Here is a 23506-nt window from a genome sequence, read left to right as displayed (position 1 = left end):
TTATATGGATAAACTGAAAAATTCTCACAAGCCCAATGGGGCAGCTCTATAAACCTCTCTGTAGCTCTGCAATTTTCAAATGTTTCATCATACAATTTCCCCGTGGCTCTTCAGTTCACCAACCATAAAGCCACTTAACCTGAAAGAAATTCCAGGGCCTGAAAAGTAGTTTGCCGCATTCATCAACTCACATATTCACAGAGTTCTAGAGCTAATGGGGATATTTCTTTGAATATGTATGAAAATATATGATATTTTTTGAACTCTTTTGCTCACATGAGGAAACTGAGGTCTAAGCTCTCAGGTTAAGCGACTTAGCCTTGATTATCCAGTTGAGAGGTGCCAAAGCCTTTCTTGTTATTTCTTATATCTACCTCTGTAACTCCCAAAAAAGTACTTGTAAACTTGAAAATTTCATCTTTAATAGTCGCCAGGAATTGCCCATGACTTCCCCTTGAGGAAGGAGCCGCAATTTTAATCTATCAATAGCCAGGAGTTTTGCTCCACCGAAAAATGCATTGACTGACTTGCAAGGGTTTTGCTTTTGGGGAAAGATCTGTTGAGCCCATCTGAAAACTTGAAATGTTTTAATATGTTACATTATTTCATGAATAGCTTAGGGGTTGGAGAGTGAGGCTTGATATCCCTTCTGCAAGTATTGAGAGAGACAAAAACCCTCCAATCTGGCCACAAGAGGGCAGCTACAACATTTCCTCCTTGATCTTTGCAGTCCCAAACGAAGACAAACTGGACATTTCAAGGCCCAGCCTGCCATAGATCACTGATAGCACCTTTCAACCGAATCCTTAATATGTCACAGAATATTCTCTCATGGTGTTTCTCGGGATTTGTTTTGTTTTGTTTTTAAACAAATTATTTTCCAACTTCTTTCCAGATCTAGAGAGCCCTCTTTTAGAACTTTGTGCCAAGATGACCGTCTACAAAGATCTTTGGAGACCAATAAATCGTTAGACTAATTTGGAAACCCACAGAAGAGGTTTTATTTTAATTATGTTTGACCTCAGATAAAAATAAAAACAGTAATAATCATCTGATTCCCCTACACTTAATAAAGCTTGTTCTAAGTGCTTTACAGGATTTGCCAAATATTTGCCTCATCTCATAGCCTTCATTCGTCATTCTCATTTTTGTGATATCCTGAAATCTTTCAAGTCAAAATTTATTGTGGAATTTTATCACTGAGCTAAACAGTGGGAGGTCTGCAAACAAAAAGCAGAGATTAGTGATAGCTAAGTTCCGTGTCATTATAGTTCTACAAAAACATAAAGTCAAATTTATTTCACTTTTTTAGATGAATAGATTTGGGGGTTAATTTGAAAAGTAAATGTTAGGTTGTTGTATGTGCATGTGTGTGCACATGTGTGCATATGCATGTGTGTACTAATAATTACTAGTTTTGATGTCTACTACTTTGAATTTGTACACAGATATGTATTTCCTTCAAGTTTTTTTGTGGGGCTTTCCCTAACCATCCTATTTTAAATTTCAACCCTTCCCAATTCCCACATATCCTGTCCCCATTCCCTGCTGTACTTTTCTCTCCAGCATTTATCAACATCCGACATATTTTATATTTCACTTGGTTTCTGTAAATTTCCTCCTCAAACACCCTCTCCCTAACTAGGACACAGCCCTATGACAACGGAAACTGTCTCTTGTCTGTTGCCATATTCTCAAACCTTAGAATATTATTTTGAATATCATAAGAACTCAGTAATGCAGCAGCATGGTGAAATCACAAAAAAATGGGAACATTTTTTACCAGAAACTGATTTCTTAAAAAAAATCTCTGATAGTGCTTAATTTGCCTCAGTACATTTAAGGAGACCTCCTTTAAAGAACCCACTTAATCAGAATTAAAGCATATTTCTTAAAGCAAGTAACTTTCTTAAAAAGATTTTATTTATTTATTCATGAGAGGCAGAGACACAGGCAGAGGGAGAAGTGGGTTCCCTGTGGTGAGCCTGATGCAGGACTCGGCTCCAGGACCCCAGGATCACGCCCTGAGCCAAAGGCAGATGCTCAACCACTGAGCCACCCAGGGGTCCCTAAAGCAAGCATCTTAAACAATACTTGGGTTCACGATTATTGCCGAAAATATCCTCCTGAATGCTCAGACCAAGCTGGGTCCTGTTTCCCAGAAATTAGTTAAACCTGGAATGAATTCTCAGTGAACATGGTCCTTTAAGAGATGTCACAGCATCACTGGAGCAAAGCAGTGGCACAAGGAAAAGAGCAGTGACTTAGCAACGGGGAGCTCGTAGTTCCAGTTCTGCCCCTGCCACTAGCTGACCAGGAGTAAGATGATTCATTTAAACTGTTACCCACCCAAAGAGTGGGTATAACACCATCCCAACCAATATCAAAGAATTTTGGAGCCTCGTGAAATAGTGAAATGTGAAAGTATTTTGGTAAGTATGGAGTATTTTTCAAGTGCAGGATATTAAAATCAGTGTTTCTTGCTCTCTGCTATGTAGTGCCAACATTTGGCGTAGCCAATAAACGATATTTAATGATTTAATTGTTAATTATAGGTTATATGGAGTTCTATCAGTCAAGAGACATTTGTCCGGCCCTCGTCGGTACCCAGCCTGCAGACCTTCTTGCCACAGCAGGTATATTTGGCCCTGGAAGCTCTGCCCCATCCTGTCTCTAGGATATAGTCTGACTGGAAACAGAAGACATTTAGGAGAGCTCCAGCCCCATAATAAGGAATTCACATATTTCCCAGCAGTTAGTCCAACCCTGATCATGTGTCCCGATGCTAACAATTAGGCACCTTCCTTCTTTCCCTGCTGACAACCAGATCTGGAATTCACCTCCTCTTGGAAGCATATTCTTAATCCACTCAGGCTGCTGTAACAAACTATTTTAAACCAGGTGGCTTATAAACAATAGAAATCCATTTCTCATAGTTCTGAAGCTTGGGAAATCCAAGATTAAAGCACTGGCAGATTTAGTGTCCAGTGACCATGTACTTCCTGATTCATAGAGGGCTTTCTACTGTGTCCTCACGTGGGATCTCTTTTCTATGGATGTTAATCCCACTCATGAGGACCATCCTCATGACAAAAGCACCTCCCCAAAAAGCTCCACCTCCAAGTACTGCCTCACCAGGGATGACGTTTCAATGTTAAATTTGAGAGGACACAAATATTCAGCACATATTGCTGAACAAATGATAAAAGTCTTTATGCCAGTGTTCCCCTAGGTTTAGAGCTCTGCCAAGCTCTTGCCAATATTCCCTTCATAAATACACATACACTCTTACCTGCTGACAGATTCTCTGATTCTAGGGGACCAATTAGCATTCGACCCTCCGGCCAGTCACCTCTTCCTCAACTCCTCCTACTCCTTTATTTGACAAATCAGTGATTTGTCACTGATTCCAACAGACTCCCTAGAGCCAACTGTTCACCTTATATGTTCTTGGTTGCCAGACCAAGGGGATACCATGTTCTACTTGTCCCTGTGCTCCCTCAGGACATCTATAGTGGTTTATATCATCGAGCCTGCCTTGCTTTGCTCCTGATTCACTCATGGCTTATCCCAGACTGCACTACTGTCAATACTGTTAACTGAAAGGATGCTGTTTAGTCATTGCTTATCATGGGCAGAGCCCTGTGAGTAACAAACAGGGCAAGTGATGCCCAACCTCAAACGCTGCTATGTTCCAAACTTTGTTTGTAAATAGGTTCTCTAGCACTTGAGAATGCATTTCCCAAGTCCCCACAAACAATTCATTTATTTTAATAGCCATTCCTTCAAAAATATTAATTATCTCCCCACTTTGAACTAGTCACTGCTCTTGGCACAGGGAGACAAAAAGAAATGAGATTCAGTCCCCTTTTTCCAGAAGTTCACAAAATAACAAAGGAGAAAGTGGTAGAAGCACATAATATATATACAGCACAGCATGTGTAAAAATAGAGGACTGTCCACAGTGCAGCAAGGACAAGAAAGAAAAGGTCATCCCTCTGCCTGAGTAGATAAGGAAGGTTCCACAAAGAGATACTCCTGATGAGGCCTGAAGAATGAGGAAGTGTGCACCAGACAGATGAGTGGAAAAGGGTGTTCCTGGTATGTGATTGTCACGCCGCCAGACCAACACCCAAGTATCAACTTAACCCCAATGTAGCTCTGCTAATGTTGTAGCACTGTCAGAGACAGAAAAGGAACAGGTTTTTGTAGAATGGTCTGGGGAAACTTGTTTCTGTTGGGAGATTAGTTATAAAACCTTCAATAAGACAAAATTGGCCCTGGGCTCCTGCCAACACATACCCACACACCACCACCACCACCCCTACCACCACTCATCATCTGGGGCCAGAAAGAAAAGCAATTCAGTGACAGAAGGAGTAATTCTTACACTTTCACTTTCTTGCAAAACACTAGCTGAATGCTAGGTCATGAGTAAAGCTTGTTAGAGACTATACACAATACAGAGGTCCATACCCCTAGGAGTTTAACTAGCTGTATAGGCAAGATTCATGCTACAAAATAACTAAGAGCCCAAGGCAGTAGCTGCCAAAAGAATGACGCATACTGTAAGCTCTATACTCCTAGCCATCACTGCTTTCTTCAGAGAATAATTCAGTTTAGTTCAACAAGTGTTTTATATTAAATGCCCACTATAGGTCTGTTGATGATGTAAGGCTGCATTCTGAATTTCACAAGGCAGCATCCACCAGGTTCTGTAAATGCACATAAGTTTTCCTCCCAAAGGTATTAGGTTAAGTCAACTCTGGAAAGTCTCTGGGGGGCCTAATTAATAGGAATTCTGTTTTACTCAATACAAGAAACACATCCCCACTGAAGAGGTATGAGAAAGAATTTCCCACCAGTCGGAGCTGTCCGAATTAGAATGAACCGCCTTGGGAGGTAATAAGTTTCCCGTCAGGCTAGATAATTAGTTGGCAGTGATTTGTAGAGGTGACTCAAGCATTCAGTGACCAGTAGGCTCCCTTCCAATCCTGTGATTGTGTGAACTTCTGCAGCTCCACGAATCTGGGAACGCTTGCTGTGGAACAGTCACAATGTTGCAGATTAGCCACGGGTTAACCTCATTCAGGGTACCAGTGCCCTGACCGACTGGTGGTGAGGAAAGAGAAAATGGAACTATATAGCTTCTACCAAGAGCCTGACCAAACTCCAAGAGTATCTGAGAAGGCCTCAGGATGCCAAAATTCATTGGTACTTTAAGGAGATAATGGCTATCAGACAAGAAGCATCCCAAACAAAGGCTAACACAAGAACTAAAGCTGTAGCCCCTAGGAGAAAACAGATGGAGGATTCTAGAGTACTCTGAAAGGCTCATCTGATTCAGACTTCCTTGGCCCCCATGCTGAGAGGCCCTCCTGGACATTAAGGCATTAAAATTCTTGAGAACGTCCACGCAAAGGTGTTGCCAAAGATGTGCCCAGGAAGAGAGAGTATCTCCAAAGAGAAATAAGCAGGGGATGGACAAAGCTAAGTTATAAAGACTTATAGAATAAGTCTGGGTAGAATATACAGTCAGAGGATGGTAGGTGTAAAAGAGAAGCAATGGCACGAGGGTCCTGGAAACCAAGAAACAGCTGTTTAAAATCCTGTGTCATAGGGCACATCAAAACAAATGGCAAAGTGTGGCTCATTGGGTTCCAGGTTTCGCACATCTAAATAAGCTAATTGCATTGATGTCGGCATGTTGGTGGATGCAGTATCAAGTAAGAGAAAATGTCCACATTTGGATCCCTATTTAACCAATTCTAGGCTCTGTGACTGAGACAGTTTGACTCCTCTGAACTTCACAAAGGAAAAGAGTGAATAAGAAAACTTTCATGGAGTCCCTTCCAACTTTAAGATCCCAGTGCGCAAAAGAGAACATCTTATAGCTGAAGAAAATAGTCATCAACAGGCCATCACAAAACATGCGAGAAGAAACTAAATAAAACAAAAACCTTGATTCCTGAATTTTGACTTGTGGCTTTTTTTTTTTTCCTTTTGGGACTCAATTGTGGTTTAAATAGTTAAGCCAAATGAATGGAAGTGAAACCAACACACCACACACCAGCAGCATTCTTATTTTTGTGGGGAAAGAAAGCAAATATGTGCTATTTGATCGTATAGGGAAGATCAATCTACAAAGCTTCCAGAGACAAAGCCCCATTAAATCAATAGGGGTTCTGTCCAGTGCCCAGGGAAACCCACCAGAAGGAGCCAAATTATTTCTTTTTTTTAAAAAAAAAAAAAAGCTATCAACTTAACATTACAAATCATTTGCTATTCTCAAGAGAATGGCCTAGTATTGCAAAACTTGATAATTACTGATTCATGACTGATTTAGGAAAAACATGGGCTTAAGTAATCAGGCCAGAACACTGCTGCTGACCGCAATGCTGGCAGGAAACCTATCCTTTCTTTCATCATTCCTTTCATGAATGTTTAACATTCTACAAAATTTAGCTTTCAACATATTAATAGTGGTTTGATTTTTCCAAAAGTTGCAAGCACAGAACATACCAGTTGTGTGGTATCAAGCACCTATAAGTCTCTCTTTTATTCGTTTCAGAAACCAGAGATCATGAAAAAGTGATTTCAGAAATCCGAGTTGGTAAGACATGGATTGTTTTATGTAATGTATCAGATCTCAGACACTTTGAAAGAACTCTGCAAACACATAAACATCTCTTCCATGAGCTCACACTATGGTCTGTATAAACTAGCAAGAATTTAATTAATGTTTTGGACTGACCCTATGTACTAGTTGCACATACCTACATTAGGATAATATATGCTTCTCTCATAAAAGTTTTGCTACATAATCACTTCATTTGCAGGTAACAGGCAAATCAGAAATGTTCATCTGTACGTGCCTGTGGGAAGACGTTTTCTATAAGGATATGTGAGTGCCATATCTGCAGAGAGAAAGCTACTCCCTCTCTGTTGGAATTGCTTTTCTGCTTAAAGTTAAGAAATTAAGAATATTTTCTTTTCTGCAGAGGAATTACAGAGAAATTCAAGCCAAAATACTGTCCCACAGATTCAAAGAGACTGCCTCTAAAACGATATCAAATTCTCTTCTCAGGTCTTTCTTTTTCTGAAATTCTGCTCTTCAAGTAAACATGCTTTTGTTAGTGAAAGGCGAACCCTTGTCATCAGCTTAGTTTCTACTATCAGTCCTTAAACGCATATATCACAAAAATATATCAGAATTGTAGGTTTATTCACTGAGACACACCACCAGTGTTCTTGGAGGAAAAGAGTCAATTACTTAGAGAGCAAAAAATTTAAACATTTTAGCAGGGCTGTGGTAAGTAGGTACTTTTCTAGATTGCTGTGTGCAAGTTGACAAAACTCTCTCACAAGTAACTCAACAATATATTTATACCTTGGATCCTAAAAGTCCATTTTGGGGAACTTATCATTAAAAAAGATCTAGGCTAATGTAAAGCTTTGTGCACAAAGATATTTACTACAGCATTATCTATGATACAAAAACATAGAAACAACTTGTATGTTGAACTTAAGAAAATGATTCAGGAAAAACAGATGAACTTAGGGGAAGGGAAGGAAAAATAAGATGAAATAAAAACAGAGAGGGAGGCAAATCCTAAAAGACTCTTAACTATAGGAACACAAACTGAGGGTTGCTGGAGGGGAGGTAGATGGGGGAATGGGGTAACTGGAGGATGGAGGATGGCATTAAGGAGGGCATTTGATGTGATGAGCACTGGGTGTTATACGCAACTGAAAAATCACTAAATTCTTCCCCTGAAACTAGTATTACACTATTTGTCAACTAAACTGAATTTAAATAAAAAATGTAAAAAAAAGAAAGAAAGAAAGAAAACACTTCTATGTTCAGAAAAGAAAAAAAGAAAATTGTTAAGGAAAAATTAATATAACCTCTCAACAGAATACTATGCAGCCAAAGAAATATTTGTGAACAGTAATGAAATGAAAATGCTTATATTATAATATTAAATTTAAAAGCAGAAAACTGGGGATCCCTGGTGGCTCAGTGGTTTATCGCCTGCCTTCAGCCCAGAGTGTGATCCTGGAGTCCTGGGATCGAGTCCCACATCGGGCTCCCTGCATGGAGCCTGCTTCTCCCTCTGCCTGTGTCTCTGCCTTTCTCCCTCTCTGTCTCTCTCTTTCTCTCTCTCTGTCTCTCATGAATAAATAAATAAAATCTTTTTTAAAAAAGCAGAAGACGAACATGTTGCAGATATGCACATACATATATAAAACACTTGCTTTTAACTATGCTTATAAAAATAAACAATAAATCTCTACATGTAAAAAAATGAAAAGATGGGGTAATTTTTTTCTCCTTTTACCTTTTTTATATTCTCCAAATTTTCTTCAATGAATTCCTTAAGGGAACATTTTAAGTAAAATAAGAAGGACTCTAAACAGACACAGATTAGAGTGAATGCTCAATATTCCTGACCAAAATTAGATTAGGCCTGAGGGAGGTCAGATGTGGAGAAGGGATTTTGATGGCATTAATATTATTGAATTAACTCATAATTAATTCATTCAATGAATAGTGATATAAATTGACTGTAGGAGGGAGGAAGGGAATCACAGAAGTCATGGTTAAACCAAAAGAATTATCTAGTTCACGTTATGCAGCAGCAGGAAGAAAGAACCCTGGGGAGACCAAGATGTAATTTAAGAAGTGGAATAATATAGCAGCAGAGAATTCATAGGAAGAGAAACTTTTAAGAAGGCAGAGAAGATCAGAAATGTTAACACAGCAGCAATGCAGGGAAAGTTAAGGAAAATGAGAAGGAAAAAGTCACTGGACTTAACAAGTTAAAGTCTAATCAGAAAACTAAAGAGAGAATCAAATGCCCAAGGGGGAGTGGTGAGGAAATGGAGGCAGTGAGTGCAAAGAGAGATGAAAGGGGGTGGCTGGTTAGATCCAAGGTCATTTGTTCTGTCCTTTATAGAAAAGGAGAGACCTGTATAAATTTGGAAGCAAGAGAGAGAAAGGCTAGCCCTGAGAGACAGATCAGAGACGTGGAAACAGCCCAGACCATTCGGCTCCCTGCCTGCCCGCAGTGGTCTCAGGTTGACCACATGCCTGCATCTGGCACAGAAGTGCCCCCACAGACTGGTTCTAAGTACCTGTGTGACCCTATCTCTAAACCATCCCTCATCACAAGTTGCCCTTCTGATCAAATGATGCTTGCACTTAGGCACACCTGTGCTCATGTGGCTCTTCCTCCCTCTGGGACAGTTTCTTCTCTGCCTCTTTCACAGGTCCTCCTCCTCAGCTACCCTCAAATGTCAGGTTCCAGGATCCATCCCTAGTCTTTGTATTAGTCTCCTAGGACTATTATGACAAAGTGCCACAAACTGGGAAACTGAAAACAATATAATTATACTCTCTTACAATTCTGGAGGCTGGAAGTCTGAAAGCAAGGTGATATCAGGGCCATGTCCTCTCTGCAGGCTCAAGAGGAGGATCCTTCCTTAGCTCTTGTGAGCATCTGGTAGTTCCTGGCACTCTTTGGCATTCCTTGGTTTACATGGGCATTACTCCAATCTCTGCTTCTGTCTTCACATGGCATTCTCCGCTGTCTCTGTTTCTGTTTTTCTTTTTGAAATGACACCAATCATTGTATCAGGGCCCAACCTAGTCCACTATAACTTCATCTTAACCTGTTACATCAAAAAAGATCCTAAGGCGCCTGGGTACCTCAGTTGGTTAAGCATTGACTCTTGGTTTCAGCTCAGGTCATAATCTCAGGGTCATGGGATCAAGTCCCACATCAGCTCTGCACTCAGTGTGGAGTCTGCTTGAGATTCTCTCTCTTCCTTTCCCTCTGCCCCTACCCACACTTGCATGTGCTCTCTCTCTAAATAATAAATAAATGAAATATTTTTTAAAACCCAAGATCTTATTTCCAAATAAGGTTGCATTCTAAAATTCCAGGTTGACATGAATTTTGGGGGTACACCACTCAAGCCAAGACAATCCTGAACCTTTCCTCAGACAGTGACCATTCCAATGTGGTCCCCTCTACTTCCAATTTCTCTAATCTCTGTTCATGAAGCTGTATTCCCAGCTTCAATCTCAACCCAACTTCCCAAGCCTGTATTTCCCATTGCCCACTGGATATGGTTGAATGAGAAATCCACAGGTCCTTTAAACAAAACATGTCCACTTCCAAAAGAGAACCCATGGTGCCTCCTGTGGTTTACACTTTAATTCATGATAAATCCATCTGGTCTCTGAAGTGAAAAGCCTTGGCATTATCCCCAACTTTCCCTTCTTTCTAATCACCTCCCACCACATCTGATCAAATAGGTCCTACAGATTCCATCACACATACATCACTCAAAATTGACCTCTTCTTTCCACTTCTACTGCTAAGGCCTGAGTCTGGGCTCTCAATCTTTCCTTAGAGTATTCAGGCTATCAAAAAGTTTACCTCAGTGAAATATTATAGAACATGTGATAATGATAGGCATACCAACGGGATAAACACGACCTCACCCTTGTGTAGCTTTCGATCTCAGCTGGTCTCCCTGCCATAGGCTTAATGCATTTTTTTATGGGAAACAAAATCTTATAATGTCATGCTGTGACTCACAACTCTCTTTTAACTCCCTTTATCCTTCCAGATGAAACAGAAGTCCTCCCCTTGTCATAAAAGATGTTTCATCACCTGCTTCCCCAAGTCCGACAACCCTTACCCCCAGTCTTTTATCACTGCCAGGTGACATCTTTTCCTTTCTAGATCCATGCCCAGGAGGAGAGCTTTCTTTGATTTGATGTGCCTTTCTTCCTTCTGTACCCTGAGAAGCCCCCTACCTACCTTTAAAGTGCAATTCAAATAGCTCCTCCTTTCTTCCTTCCCATCAGAATCTAACTGAGTCCCTGTGCCCTCACAGGACTTTGTTCCAATCCCTCGATGAGCACGTTTACCACATTATGTTGAAATTTATGTTTTTACTTGTCTGTCTCCATCACTAGACTATGAGCTCACAGAGGATTAGTACCAGGTAGTACTCATTTATCTAGGTCTAAATGAATGTGGCTATGAGTGCACTTTGCCCTCTGCTTGTGTGAATCCTACTCAAGATTCCAGGCTTGACTCAGTCTCAGCTCTTTCGAAGACTTTTTCACTCCAGGTAGTGAGTGTCTCCCTCCTCCGAATGGCCACACCACTTACCTTCTGTATCACTGGCTTGACATTTACAACATGGTGCTTTGAGCTTTCCTCCCCGCTGCACTTCAAAGTGTGTTTTCCAAATCTTAGTCCAGTACTTGCATCGTAGTAGCCATTCCTTAATATTTGCTGATTGGTCAATCTTTTAGGGGGTGTAATTTTAGAGGAAATGACTGGGACACAGGATGGGTAGTGTTTTCAGCTTATGGAAAGGTAGGGTATATTTCCTCCCATGAAACTAAAAGGATGAGAAGGAAGAAATAGGAAAATGATAGAGGAGAATACAAAAGTCCTGAATAAGAGAGCCTCAATCTTACAAATATAATCATGAAAAAATAATATACGAGGCTAACTATGCCACACAAATTTTAGCGAGAGGAAGAGTTGGCAAGAGTCTGTGTAACTTATATACAGTAGAACATATCATATACACATTTAACTTGTGTAAAGTAACCCTAGAGGCTTGATTGGAAGGAGAGAGTGAGAGAAAAAGAGCCATAAAGGGTGGAAAATTCTGCCACTGATTCTGATAAAGGAGCGAGAGACACCGAGTCAGTCAGATGCACCTTCCATGCACCCCTCACAGTACAAGCAGCTCATGATGCTGAGGCTGATTTGGGGGGTTGAATATAAACTTGAGACAGGTTCTCCAGCTACCTGTTTGTACAATAAATGAAACACTAACTGAACACAACTTGCTAAGAGAAGGCATGTGTCAGTATCCAATGTGGCTCGTATTTGTGACGATTGAAATTTATGAGCGATTTAAGAGACTTTCGAAAATACGGACTTCACATAGCTTTTATATCAGGTATTAATTTTGTTTGGCACCAAACCCCCAAGTGAGATGTGACTCCACTGGCTAAGTCATAAGTCTACTGATACTTAACCTCCAGAAGAAGCACTCACAGTACTTGCTGTTTGAACTGCTTATTTTCACATGCAGACGTTCTATGTCTTATGCCATTTTTTAATTGCCAAATGCTCAGATGTAAATGTGACCACTTCATCCAGACTGTGAGTTGTTGATAGTAACACATCTTAAGCTTTTATACCCCATAATACCAAGGACAAAAGTGTTTAATTGTTGAAAGCTCATTTTATCAACATCACTTTCTCTATTATCAAACTCAGAGTCTAAAAGAAATCACTAAATGTGTGATTTTCATATTTTCTGTTGTGCCTTCTAAGTTATTCTGACAGCTATAAAATTAGACTGGCAGGAGGGAAAAAGACCTTGTTTGACCCAAAATCATTCATTAAATCTTAAATAATTGACTGTTCTGTTGAATTGAGGAAGCATGAAGAGGCCCAGTATTAAGGGTAATAAAAGAGATATTGTCATCAGCATTTTTCTAGAGAGATAGTAAAAAAAAAAAAAAAAAAAATCTTCTGGGAAAAGAGGCCTGCCTTTATTAGTGGCCTGAGAGAGAACATCAAATCAAGCAAAGATCCACCCACTCCTTGAGAGAAAATAGAAAACAACAGAGCAAAATCTCTGAGGATTAATCAATAAAATATAGCTATTTGAAGAAATTAATCAGGATTTCTTCAGGTTTAACTCAATTATTATGTATCATTTTTAATTTAAAAACAACATTTTTAAAGTAAAATGAGCCTTTCACTGCTGATTCCTGACATACTATTTCCTGAAATCCTTTCATATTATTAATATAACTCTGTCCACAAGGCAGCAGGGATCCGATGAAGATTGAGCAATTACTGAGTGTCTTGGGATTATAAAGATAAGCTATTTGGATAATTTAAACTAAAAAAATAACTCTCCTTTATCTCCAGGGTGGGTTTGGCAACCTGCGTTATTCAGATGATTTGGCCAACCTACACTTTATATTACCAGAGTAGATATTCTAAATGTGCCTCTAACACTAGAAAATTATTTCAAACTGTTTTCAACATGTTCTGTGATAAAGAGATGTGAGGTTAAATATCACCCCAGTTAAAAAGTAAGTTTGCAGCTATTTTTACTGTACTGGTCAGCTAGCTCTTTTTAACTCTTGGGTCAAAGTTTTTGGACATTAAAACAAATAAATTCACTCTGTTTTTTCAAGCATAAATGATATGCAATAAGCCTCAGAGAACAGAGGTTACTCATTCTGGTTATGTTTTACTTTCTTGCAAACACATACTCATGCTCAATTGAACTGCCTCCAAGTGATTTTTAAGTATTAAAGGTGAACACAGCCCTCCTTTTTCAAGGATATTTTAGGCAACTGTTGTGAAACAAAATGCAAATCATTAAAAAAACTGATGTTAAATAAAAAAGCACTAGTCAAGAAATCACTCAAAGTTTAAGCTCACATAAAAACAAACTAAAATTAATGATGGGTAAGCACCTCATAACATTCAACAGGAAAAACATTCAGAACTCTTGACAACGGGTTCAAATTTCCTGACCTGCTGGACAACCCTCCCTTTCCTAGATTCCATCAGGTTCTGTTTTTCTCCCTACAATAAACTGTCATTTATCTAGGATGCAATAAACAAGAATGTTAAAACAAAGAGGGTGATGTTTTCCTATGCTCCCTTTTCAGTTAATTTACAGGTGATTATTGAATACCTACTATGTTCCTAACACTGCTTTGGATACTGTAGTATATGTCACAAATGTTGTCTAGAACTGCATAACTTCCCTTTTGTGAGGAAAAAAATAACAAGTAAACAAGCAACTTCTAACACATCAAAAAAGTAATGTAGTCCATAAAGTAATTTCAAATACATCAAAAAGTAATTCTGATTCAATTCTAAACAGCCTTGTTCATCTCTAACCACAGGCCACTAACAGCCAATGCTCCGATGGTAAGTGGCAAAGACTATAAAATCTGGAAGCACCAAAGAGACTCAAAGTCTCTTCCACATACTTTTGGTTTCAAATGTACTCCTATTATTTGACTTTATGAAAAAAATGTGACTAACTCATATGTTCTATTAATAAAAATGGCCTACTATTCTACATTATAAATAAATAAGGGGTGAAGTCTTTTTGTACCCTACACAAAACCCAAAATGAGATTTTGAAGGGTCAACAAATAGCTGCTGAATGACTGAGATTATGTTCATAATTCGAGTCTCACAGAACAGTGAATTTCTAGTTTGCATGGAAATGTTTTAATAGATACAGGGAAGCTTGACTAAAAAGCACAATTTAATCTATGAAAAAGAGCCTAAGATTCTTCTACAGAAGTTATCCACACACCTCTCTCAAGTTCCGATTTTCCCTTCCAAATTAACGTGTCTGTTTTTAATTCTCTACTAGATCACCAATAATCATGTCACAAAAAGGGGGATCCCTGGGTGGCGCAGCGGTTTGGCGCCTGCCTTTAGCCCAGGGCACGATCCTGGAGACCCGGGATCGAATCCCACGACAGGCTCCCGGTGCATGGAGCCTGCTTCTCCCTCTGCCTGTGTCTCTGCCTCTCTCTCTCTCTCTGTGTGACTATCATAAATAAAAATTTTTTTAAAAAATCATGTCACAAAGGAGAAATTCAATATAAGCAAGATTCTGATTTCAGAAAAACAAATGTATACATGAGGTCAGCAAAAATCTTTAATTCTGCAGGTTTTCCTATTTTAATGCCCCATCTTATAGTATCCTGGGAATTTTTGTGAAAAAAAGATATCTTCCACCGTAGGCATTGGCAACTAAAATCAAGGATGTAAAAGTCCATTCTCTTTGCAAGAGTACAAAGGAAATTAAGAAACTTTAAAAAATACAAAAGCAGTCATTTTCATAATTTTTTTCCATATTATGCAGCTAATACATACGCTTGTAACTTCTATTCAACACAAACCCTTTTGATTGGCAATAATTACTTCAGCCTTAATTATTTCATGTTTTTATGTTTTGATAAATTACCTAGATTTTGGGACAAGTTAACTGTCTGAAAAAAAAATAAACCTAGATTTCTACTTCTCGTGTTTGATCATGATAAATTCTAAATAAATATTTAAGCATTTAAAACATGAAACTATGAAATTATAAAATGAAAATATATGTGCATGTTTGAATATTCTTGAAGTGGAACAGGACTTCCTAAGTTTAACACCAAAACCAAAACCCAGTAAAGAAAATATTGATAGATTTAACTACATCAAATATTTAAATTTCTAGATTTATAATCCCAGCAATATGGTATGCCCCAAAGAATGCTTCTGTACAGGGCACCAAAACATTCAGAATAAAATATTTTTAAGACCTTTTAGAAGTGTAGCTTAAAAGGAAGAAAATAAGGGAATTCTTCAGAGGCAAAAATTACTTAATAGCTAGAACCCAAAAAGATAATTAAGCACTAAAGTACACAGTTTCTTGGGGCCACTTCTGATTTCTAGTAGTTTGAAGATTTCAATTTTAATGAGAAACAGGAAACAGGGTCAATTCAAAACAGAAATTAAAATTAAGATACTTCCACAAAGCTGAAATCATGAAAGGAGATATTCTCAGTGAAAAAGATAAACTGAAAAAAACAAACAAAATAAAACCGTTACTCCTGCCCCACAGAAGAAGGGCTCTGGATTCTGGATTCTGGAAAAGAAGATGAGAATATCTAAAAACTAAACCTTAAGTCAACTTTCATTTTGGTTTGGTAACAGACCTCACATTATCTATGAGGACTGGGAAAAAATTAAATTAGGCCAAAGTAGCTTTGATTTCATAGCACCTAATTGGTTTACAGAAGCAAATGAAAATTCTCTTTACAGAAGATACTTTTAACCCAGGCCTCATAGGCTTCCCACAGAGTTTCAATAATTATGAGTTTACAAACAAAAATCCCAAAACACATAAGGAACCAAGTCACCATAAAAAAAGAGTCAGCAGAAAAACCAAGCCATTCAATCAGACTAAGAAAATTGGAGTGTTGGAATGATAATATATTGGATTTTTTTAAATGTGAGTTTAATGTGTTTTTAAAAGTACTGAAAATTATGAAGAAATAAAAGACTATAAAAAATGGACAGGCTTTTAAAAAATGCAATGTTACTTCTAGCAATGAAAACTATAATAATTAAGAAACTAGAGTTTCTTAAGTTTCTAAGACTAGAAACTTAATTGTCGGATTAATCATCAAATTAGATAAAGCTGAAGAAAGAACAGTAAATCAGAACATAAATCTGAGTACTAATATGCAGCAAAGAGATCAACTGTATAAAGGAGACATCAAGAAACTTGAAGGAAAGAAAAAGATAGAAATATGTTTAAAAGGACAGCCAAAGAAGATAATAAAGGCAACGAGAAGATGCCAGAGATTGCTAGAATTATGAGAAGATATAAATCTTCATATTCAAGAATTACACCAATGCAGTGTAAATAAATCCTTATCTAGACACATCACAAGGAACTGCCACATACCTGAATTAAAGAGGTCTTAGAAGAAGTTAGACATAAAAGAAAGATTATGTACAAGTGAACAACTAAAATGACAGCTAACATCTTGAGAGTAATCACGGAAGCCAGAAGATTATGAAAATAATACCTTCAACATGTTAGATAATAATAGCTCTCCACCTAGAATTATATACACAACAAAAGTATCTTTCAAGATGAGCATAATGACATTTTCAGACAAACAAAAATGGAGAAAGTTTATCACTGGCAGATACAAAAGGAATTTCTAAAGGAACTACTCTAAGACAAAGCCCTGAAGTAAGGTCTGAATACAGAAGGAAATACTGAGAGAAAGTAAACATGTTGGCAAATTAAATAGAAATTGGATACAATGATACTAATGTCTAATGTGTGGCATTTTAAAAATACAGAACAAAAATAAAAGCAAACAATAGTACAAAGTATGGATATCAAAGTTAAAATGTTCTCAAGTCCATATAATATTCAAGAGGATGAAGAGAGTGATTATCTTTGAATATTTTTAAGATAAATATGCATGCTAAAAATTTTAAGATAACCGCAAAATTAATAGAAATGGTACATATAATTAAAAACTAGAAGAAAAAGTAAAATGAACAAAATAGCATAACAAACCAGTCCCAAAGAAGGCAAAGGGGAGAAAAAAGAACATAGAAAAGATAAGACAAAAGGAAAATGAAAGTTAAGATGGTAGAGATGAATTCAAAATCACAATAATCACTATAAATAAAAATGGCTGTTTTCTCCTTCAAAGAAGAAAATTGTTAGACTAGAATTTAAAAAAAAAAGAGAGAGAGAGAGATAGCTAATCAATAAGGGAAAAATATGGGAAAAAAACATAATAGGCAAATACTAACCAGAAGAAAACCAAAAAACTAGAGACATGACCTTATATAATGAAAAGAGAAACAATTGGTTTTCATCCAGAAAAAAAAAAAAAATGAAATTGAATCAGCACCTTTATCAGTTAACTAGTGTTACAGAACTAACCACCTTAAACCCAGTGGCTTAAAGTAGTGATGGTTTATTATCACTGACAAGTCTCAGTTCTTTGGAATTCTATTGAAATCAACTGGGCTCAGCTTGCTCAGTTAGGATAGCTTTCTTTCTCTTGGGACTAGCAACAAACCTAGACATGTTTTTCTCATAGCAATAGAAGAAGCAGAAACACACAAGGCCTCTTAAGGCCTAGGCTTGAAACTGATGTCTCTTCTGCTCATTATATTGGCCAAAACAAGCCAGGTGACTGATCCCAACTCAAGCATTGGGGAAATAACTTCTAACTTTGTGGGAGCAACTTGAAACCACATGCCAAAGAGAATATGGGGAGGGGTGAAAAACTGAGAACAATAAAACAACCTACCACACAACATGAAACTACTCACAAAAACCAATATCAGATGTGTAAAGGAATATAAATATGAAAAACAAACCATTATCTTTCAGGAAAAAATAGATGAATATCTTTATATCCTCAGAGTAGAAAAAAGATTTAAACAAGAAATAACAAAGTACAAATCATGAAAGTAAAGCCTGATGAATTAAATTATGACACCAAAAAATATCATAAAAGGAAGTGGAAAAAATAAGTCACAAGCTGAAAGAGGGCATTCTTTCATAAATAAAGCTAACTTAAGATTAATATCCAGAATATATAAAGAACACCTTAGAATAAAAGAAAAGAAAGGAAAAGAGAAAGAAAGAAAAAAGAAAGAGAAGCAAAAACAGACAACTCAACAGAAAAATGGTCAAAAGACATAAAAAAGCTTTTCTCAGAAGAGCCATCCATGAATGACCAATAAACATGAAAAAGATGCTCACTTCAGCAGAAATTGGAGAAATGAAAAAATTACAATGGAAACTATAGCCACTGGTGATATTATTCCTAATAATGTGGAACAAGAGAAATTTAAATACTGCTGGTGTGAATACAAAATGGTATGAATCCTTTGGAAGACAATTTGGGTTTTCTTAAAGCAGAAAATATGCCTATCCTTCAAGCCAACAATTCCAATACTAAGAATACACTTTTTTTGCACATAAGTACCAGGAGATAGGTACAAAAGGTTTATGGTAGCATTTTTGTTTTATAACAAAAAAACTGGAAATAACAGAATGAATCAATAAATGGTGATATGGCTACATGATGGAATACCTTACAAGCATCAAAAAGGATGACTCTGTATGGGTGATTTTCAATGGGTTACATTTAGTCAAAAAAATAAATAAAGGGTATCACAAAAGAATTCATAAAGTATGACTCTAGCTATATCCATTCAAAAATACACAAAATTAAATAATATATTATTAGAAATTACTCATATGTGACAAAACTATAAAGAAAAGAAGTCAAAATTTAAGGAAATTGGTTGTCTCTGAAAGAAGGGGAAATGTAATTCTATAGGAGTTTTGGAAATGTACTGTCCTTACTGGGATGTGAGTACAGAGTTTATTATTATTGCTGTTCAAACACTATGGTATGGTATTTACATGTTCTCTTGTACAAATATTTAATTTTTAAGATAAAACTTAAAGGTTTAAATTGTATATCAAAAATATCACAAATATTAAAAGGTAAATGATAAAACTTTTAAAATCTTGTGTCATATCAAATAAAGTCATTGCATTTTTAAACCCTACAGGTAGAAAAATAAGCTAGACACTGAAACAGACAACCCATTTTAAGAGATCATAGTTGTACAAGTAAATATATTGAAGGTATTCAGCCTCACTAGTAATCAATGAAACAGAAATCAGAGCAACCATGTGACGTCACTTTCAACAGTGAGAATGCCAAAGACTAAGAAGAAAGGGATAGTATGGGATAAAAGATCACTCATATTAACAGGATGGACTATATATTGTTGTAATATTTCTAGGAAACAATTTAGCAAAGATATCAAAAAGCCTTAATGTGTGCTTACTCAGTGACCCAGGAACGATGCTTCTAAAAATTCATCCTAAAAAAATAATCAGTCAAAAGCACAACATCTATGTATAAATTCACTGGTTGGAAAACTCTTTATGACAATATGAATTTGGAAGCAATTTAAATGTCTAATAATTGGCAACTAGCTAATTATTATTATTGCTAAATAAATTACAGCAATCTACAATAATACATTAAACAACCACTAGATAATAGCATAAATACCTAATCGTGGACAGGAAAATGTGTCTATATTCATATTAGATGGGAAAAAACATTTGTGCTAGAAGTAGGCATAGTATGACCCCATTATATACACTTATATATGTTTGTGTATGAATGGAAAGACACTGAAGGATTTAAAACACATCCAAACAAAAATACTAACACTTGTTACCTCTGAGTAACAGAGATAGGATTTGAGGTGATCTTAATTTATGTCTCTTTGCCTATCATTTTCTTATTTTGTATAACAGTCACATATAATGAATAACTTCAAGAGAAAAATATTTTAAATGTAATATTTAGAAAAATATTTTGGTGTGTAAACAGCACCAGAGATAATACCATCGCCACTTTTTAAAACTTCACCTTTTCCTTTATGGTGAATCCAACACTTTCCAAAGGGACACACTGAAGCTCAAGAAGTACTGTGGAATCCAATACAAGACTATCCAACTATGGAACATGGTAGAAGTCACAAGTGAAATCATTTTTAAATGCCATATTGGATGTGTCCACAAATTTAATATAAAGAAGAGTAAAGAAGTCATAAAAATTAAAATCCAATATCAGGGGGAAAATGAAAAAAAATCTGCAGAAATTTAACAAAAGAAAAGTTATTTAGAGTTCAATAATGGTATGCATACATTAAATATGAGAACTCTACATCTAAAATGAAGAATTTTCTAAGTTATAAATTGTTTATTCTTTGTGCTTCCATTATAGACATTTATCCCCTGACATTATACAATTAATAATGTAATGAGATGAAAAATGAAAGGAACCTAAGGGACCATGGGGATTCATAATAGGACTTACGGACTTTTACCTCTAGTTCATTGTTTGGAATTTGGCCTACATCAACAAATAACTAAAAATTACAACCCATATTTCATACTTGCCTAGAGAAAATATATTCAATCCAAAAAGCTACCTACTGAGGTGGCATTTCTACTAGGACCCTACAAAAGCTTTAGAAATTAAAGATAAATCCTGATTTTTACCCATTCTCTAAATAACCGTGTATGTATGAAAGAGGAAATGAGGGAGTAAAAAATTCAGGGCAACAGGTGGTTTAAATTCCACCTAAAATCATTCAGTTCTAACTTTCATGCAAGTGTTGGTAGCTTTTTGCTAAACAAACGAAACCATGCTATAATTAGAAGACAAACTTGATCAGTCCAAAAATATCTTAAATTTCATTTAGAATTTGCTTCCCCAGCATCAAAATTCCAAGATGTCTGTTATATTTAAAACATGATTTAAATTTCCCAATGATTACCTCCCAAAAAGTACCCCTAACTCATATATTTTCTATTTTCATAGCAAAACATCTTCCCAATAAGGAGTTCTCTATCAGATAATGAACAATTAGCCACAACTTACTAATAAGTGTTCTTTACAGTTCTTTGCAGTGAAGACCCAATTAGTTGTGTCTGTTTAACTCACGCTGGCTTTCATTCAGAGGCTAAATTTATGTGGTGAGACCTGCTCTTTCCTAGAGATATGACTCGGTGATTGAATAATGCTAAGTATACATGGCTAAGATCCCAAAATCTGACAAATTGGATTATTGCTTGTAGAAATTTAAATTCCAGTTGAGAGCATCTCACAGTTCCCAAGAGCCATCACATACTGTAATCATAAATGTTATTTATTCATGACTAAATAAGACAAAATTAGTAGGTAGGGGGTTAGAAGGGCAGGAGTGGGAGGTTATTGAAAGGATAAATCTGTCAGCTATTCAGGTTACATGTAACATTCAGAAGCAGCTCTTTTGGCTATAAAATGATTTGGTAAATTTCTAACAGATTTCTTTTCATTCTTTCTTTCTTTTTTTCTTTCTTTCTTCCTTTCTTTCTTTCTTTTTTTGTAATTTACCAAATACAAAGACCCTAAAAATGTTACTAAAACGAAGAAATCTCAGTTGTTTGTTTTTTCTAAAAACCAGATTTTAGATTTGAGACATAAAAATACACTATGCTTGGAGTACCAGGTGCTCCTTAAAAGTAAAATATTGCCGGACTGGGAGGAAAGTAAGGGAAGCCTTAATAGTCCGGGAAAAACCTGTAATAAACAATGAAACCCTTTCCAGGCTTCTAGAAAGAATTCTGAAGACCAGGGATCAGCCTGAAAACACAATCACCACAGGAGGATTCAATTAAACATACATTTGGCTCTATGGGATAACATGACCCCATTTTGGTAATATAAATGCTTTGACAGCTGGGTACAAAAATGGGATGACCCATTCAGGTACTTCAGGTACTCATGGATGACTTTGGCATAGATGACTCTGGCTATGTCTACCACAAGCCCCATTCACATTGAAGTTTTTTGGGTTTTGTTTTTTAAGATTTATTTGAGAGAGAGTGTATGTGTGTGCACTTGTGCATGTGGGAGTGGGGGTAAGGGCAGGGGGAGCTAATCCCAAACAGACTCCCCGCTGAGTGCAGAACTTGATAGGGGACTCAATCCCGTGACCCTGAGATCAGGACCTAAGACAAACCAAGTCAGTCACTTAACTGACTAAGCTACCTAGGCACCCCATCACCTAAGTATTTTAGTGACAAAATAGATCTTAGGCTGTTGTGCAACAACTGGCATCTGCATCATATACAAACTATTCAGGATATTTTTATTGAATGTTTTATTGAATGTCTCTTTTTCCCATAGCCATAGGTAATTTAGGCCCATCTCCTTCATTTTATTTTGTCAGAAGACAATACTTTACCTCTCCTTTCTTAAAAAGTCATTTTCCTGATAGCCATTCAAATGCTCCAACAAAATTCTGATTATGGACAACCAGTGGTTTTTGAGTTGTCTAATGCTCTCTCAGGGTGGAAAAAATTTTTTAAGATTTTATTTATTTATTCATGAGAGACACAGAGAGAAGGCAGAGACATAGGCAGAGGGAGAAGTAGGCTCCATGCAGGGAACCTGATTTGGGACTCGATCCTGAAACTCCGGGATCATGCCCTGAGCCAAAGTCAGACACTCAATCACTGAGCCACCCAGGCATCCCTGGGGTGGAAAATTAATAAAATCCCTCAGGTAAAACAACCATCTAAAATATACCAAAGCAATAAACCATCATTTATGGCTAACATGTCAAAATTTACTCTTGACGAGACACATGCTTGGGGTCCCTTTTCCTGTGTGGTCATGGATTTGCCCTGAGCCAGCCATGGCTCCTAATAGTACCTTTATGACCAGGGCATTTGTCTTTAGATATATTTTTCTTTGAAGAGTGAACTTTGTTCAGGTATGAAACAGAAAAACCTCACCACTTGAACCACTTGAATGTATTGAACATTTGAACAATATACAGCTAAATTATGCACTTTCTTAATGGACACACCCAGATGAGCCTCAGCTCTGTAGGCCTCAGTCTCCTCATCTTTGTGCAATGCAAACAGAAACAGACCCTACCTCCCAGTCTGCTGTGTAGATTAATTTGAGCCTAGTTCACAGTGACCCCTAAAATTGTGAACTCTTACTAGATAGCAAAGCCACACAAAAATAACATAAAATGACTTCTTTGTAGAAATGTTTTGCTTTGTTAGTTTCCAAGAATATTCTCTACTCGTTGACATTTGCTTAAAATTTAAGTATGCATGTTTCTCCCTCCAGTAGCCTATTCTCCTAATTTCTTGATAATGTTCAAAGTAGAAGCTTTAAATACCTACACTGAGATTCTTTTTCTAGAGATTATCTATTATAGATAAATCAAAGAAGACCCAGGTTTTTCTTGGTTTGAGACTTATATAATTTGAGGGCCCTCTT

Source organism: Vulpes lagopus, chromosome 5 (assembly GCF_018345385.1).
Source record: "Vulpes lagopus strain Blue_001 chromosome 5, ASM1834538v1, whole genome shotgun sequence".
Taxonomy (NCBI): domain Eukaryota; kingdom Metazoa; phylum Chordata; class Mammalia; order Carnivora; family Canidae; genus Vulpes; species Vulpes lagopus.
Note: the sequence above shows the minus strand (reverse complement) of the source record.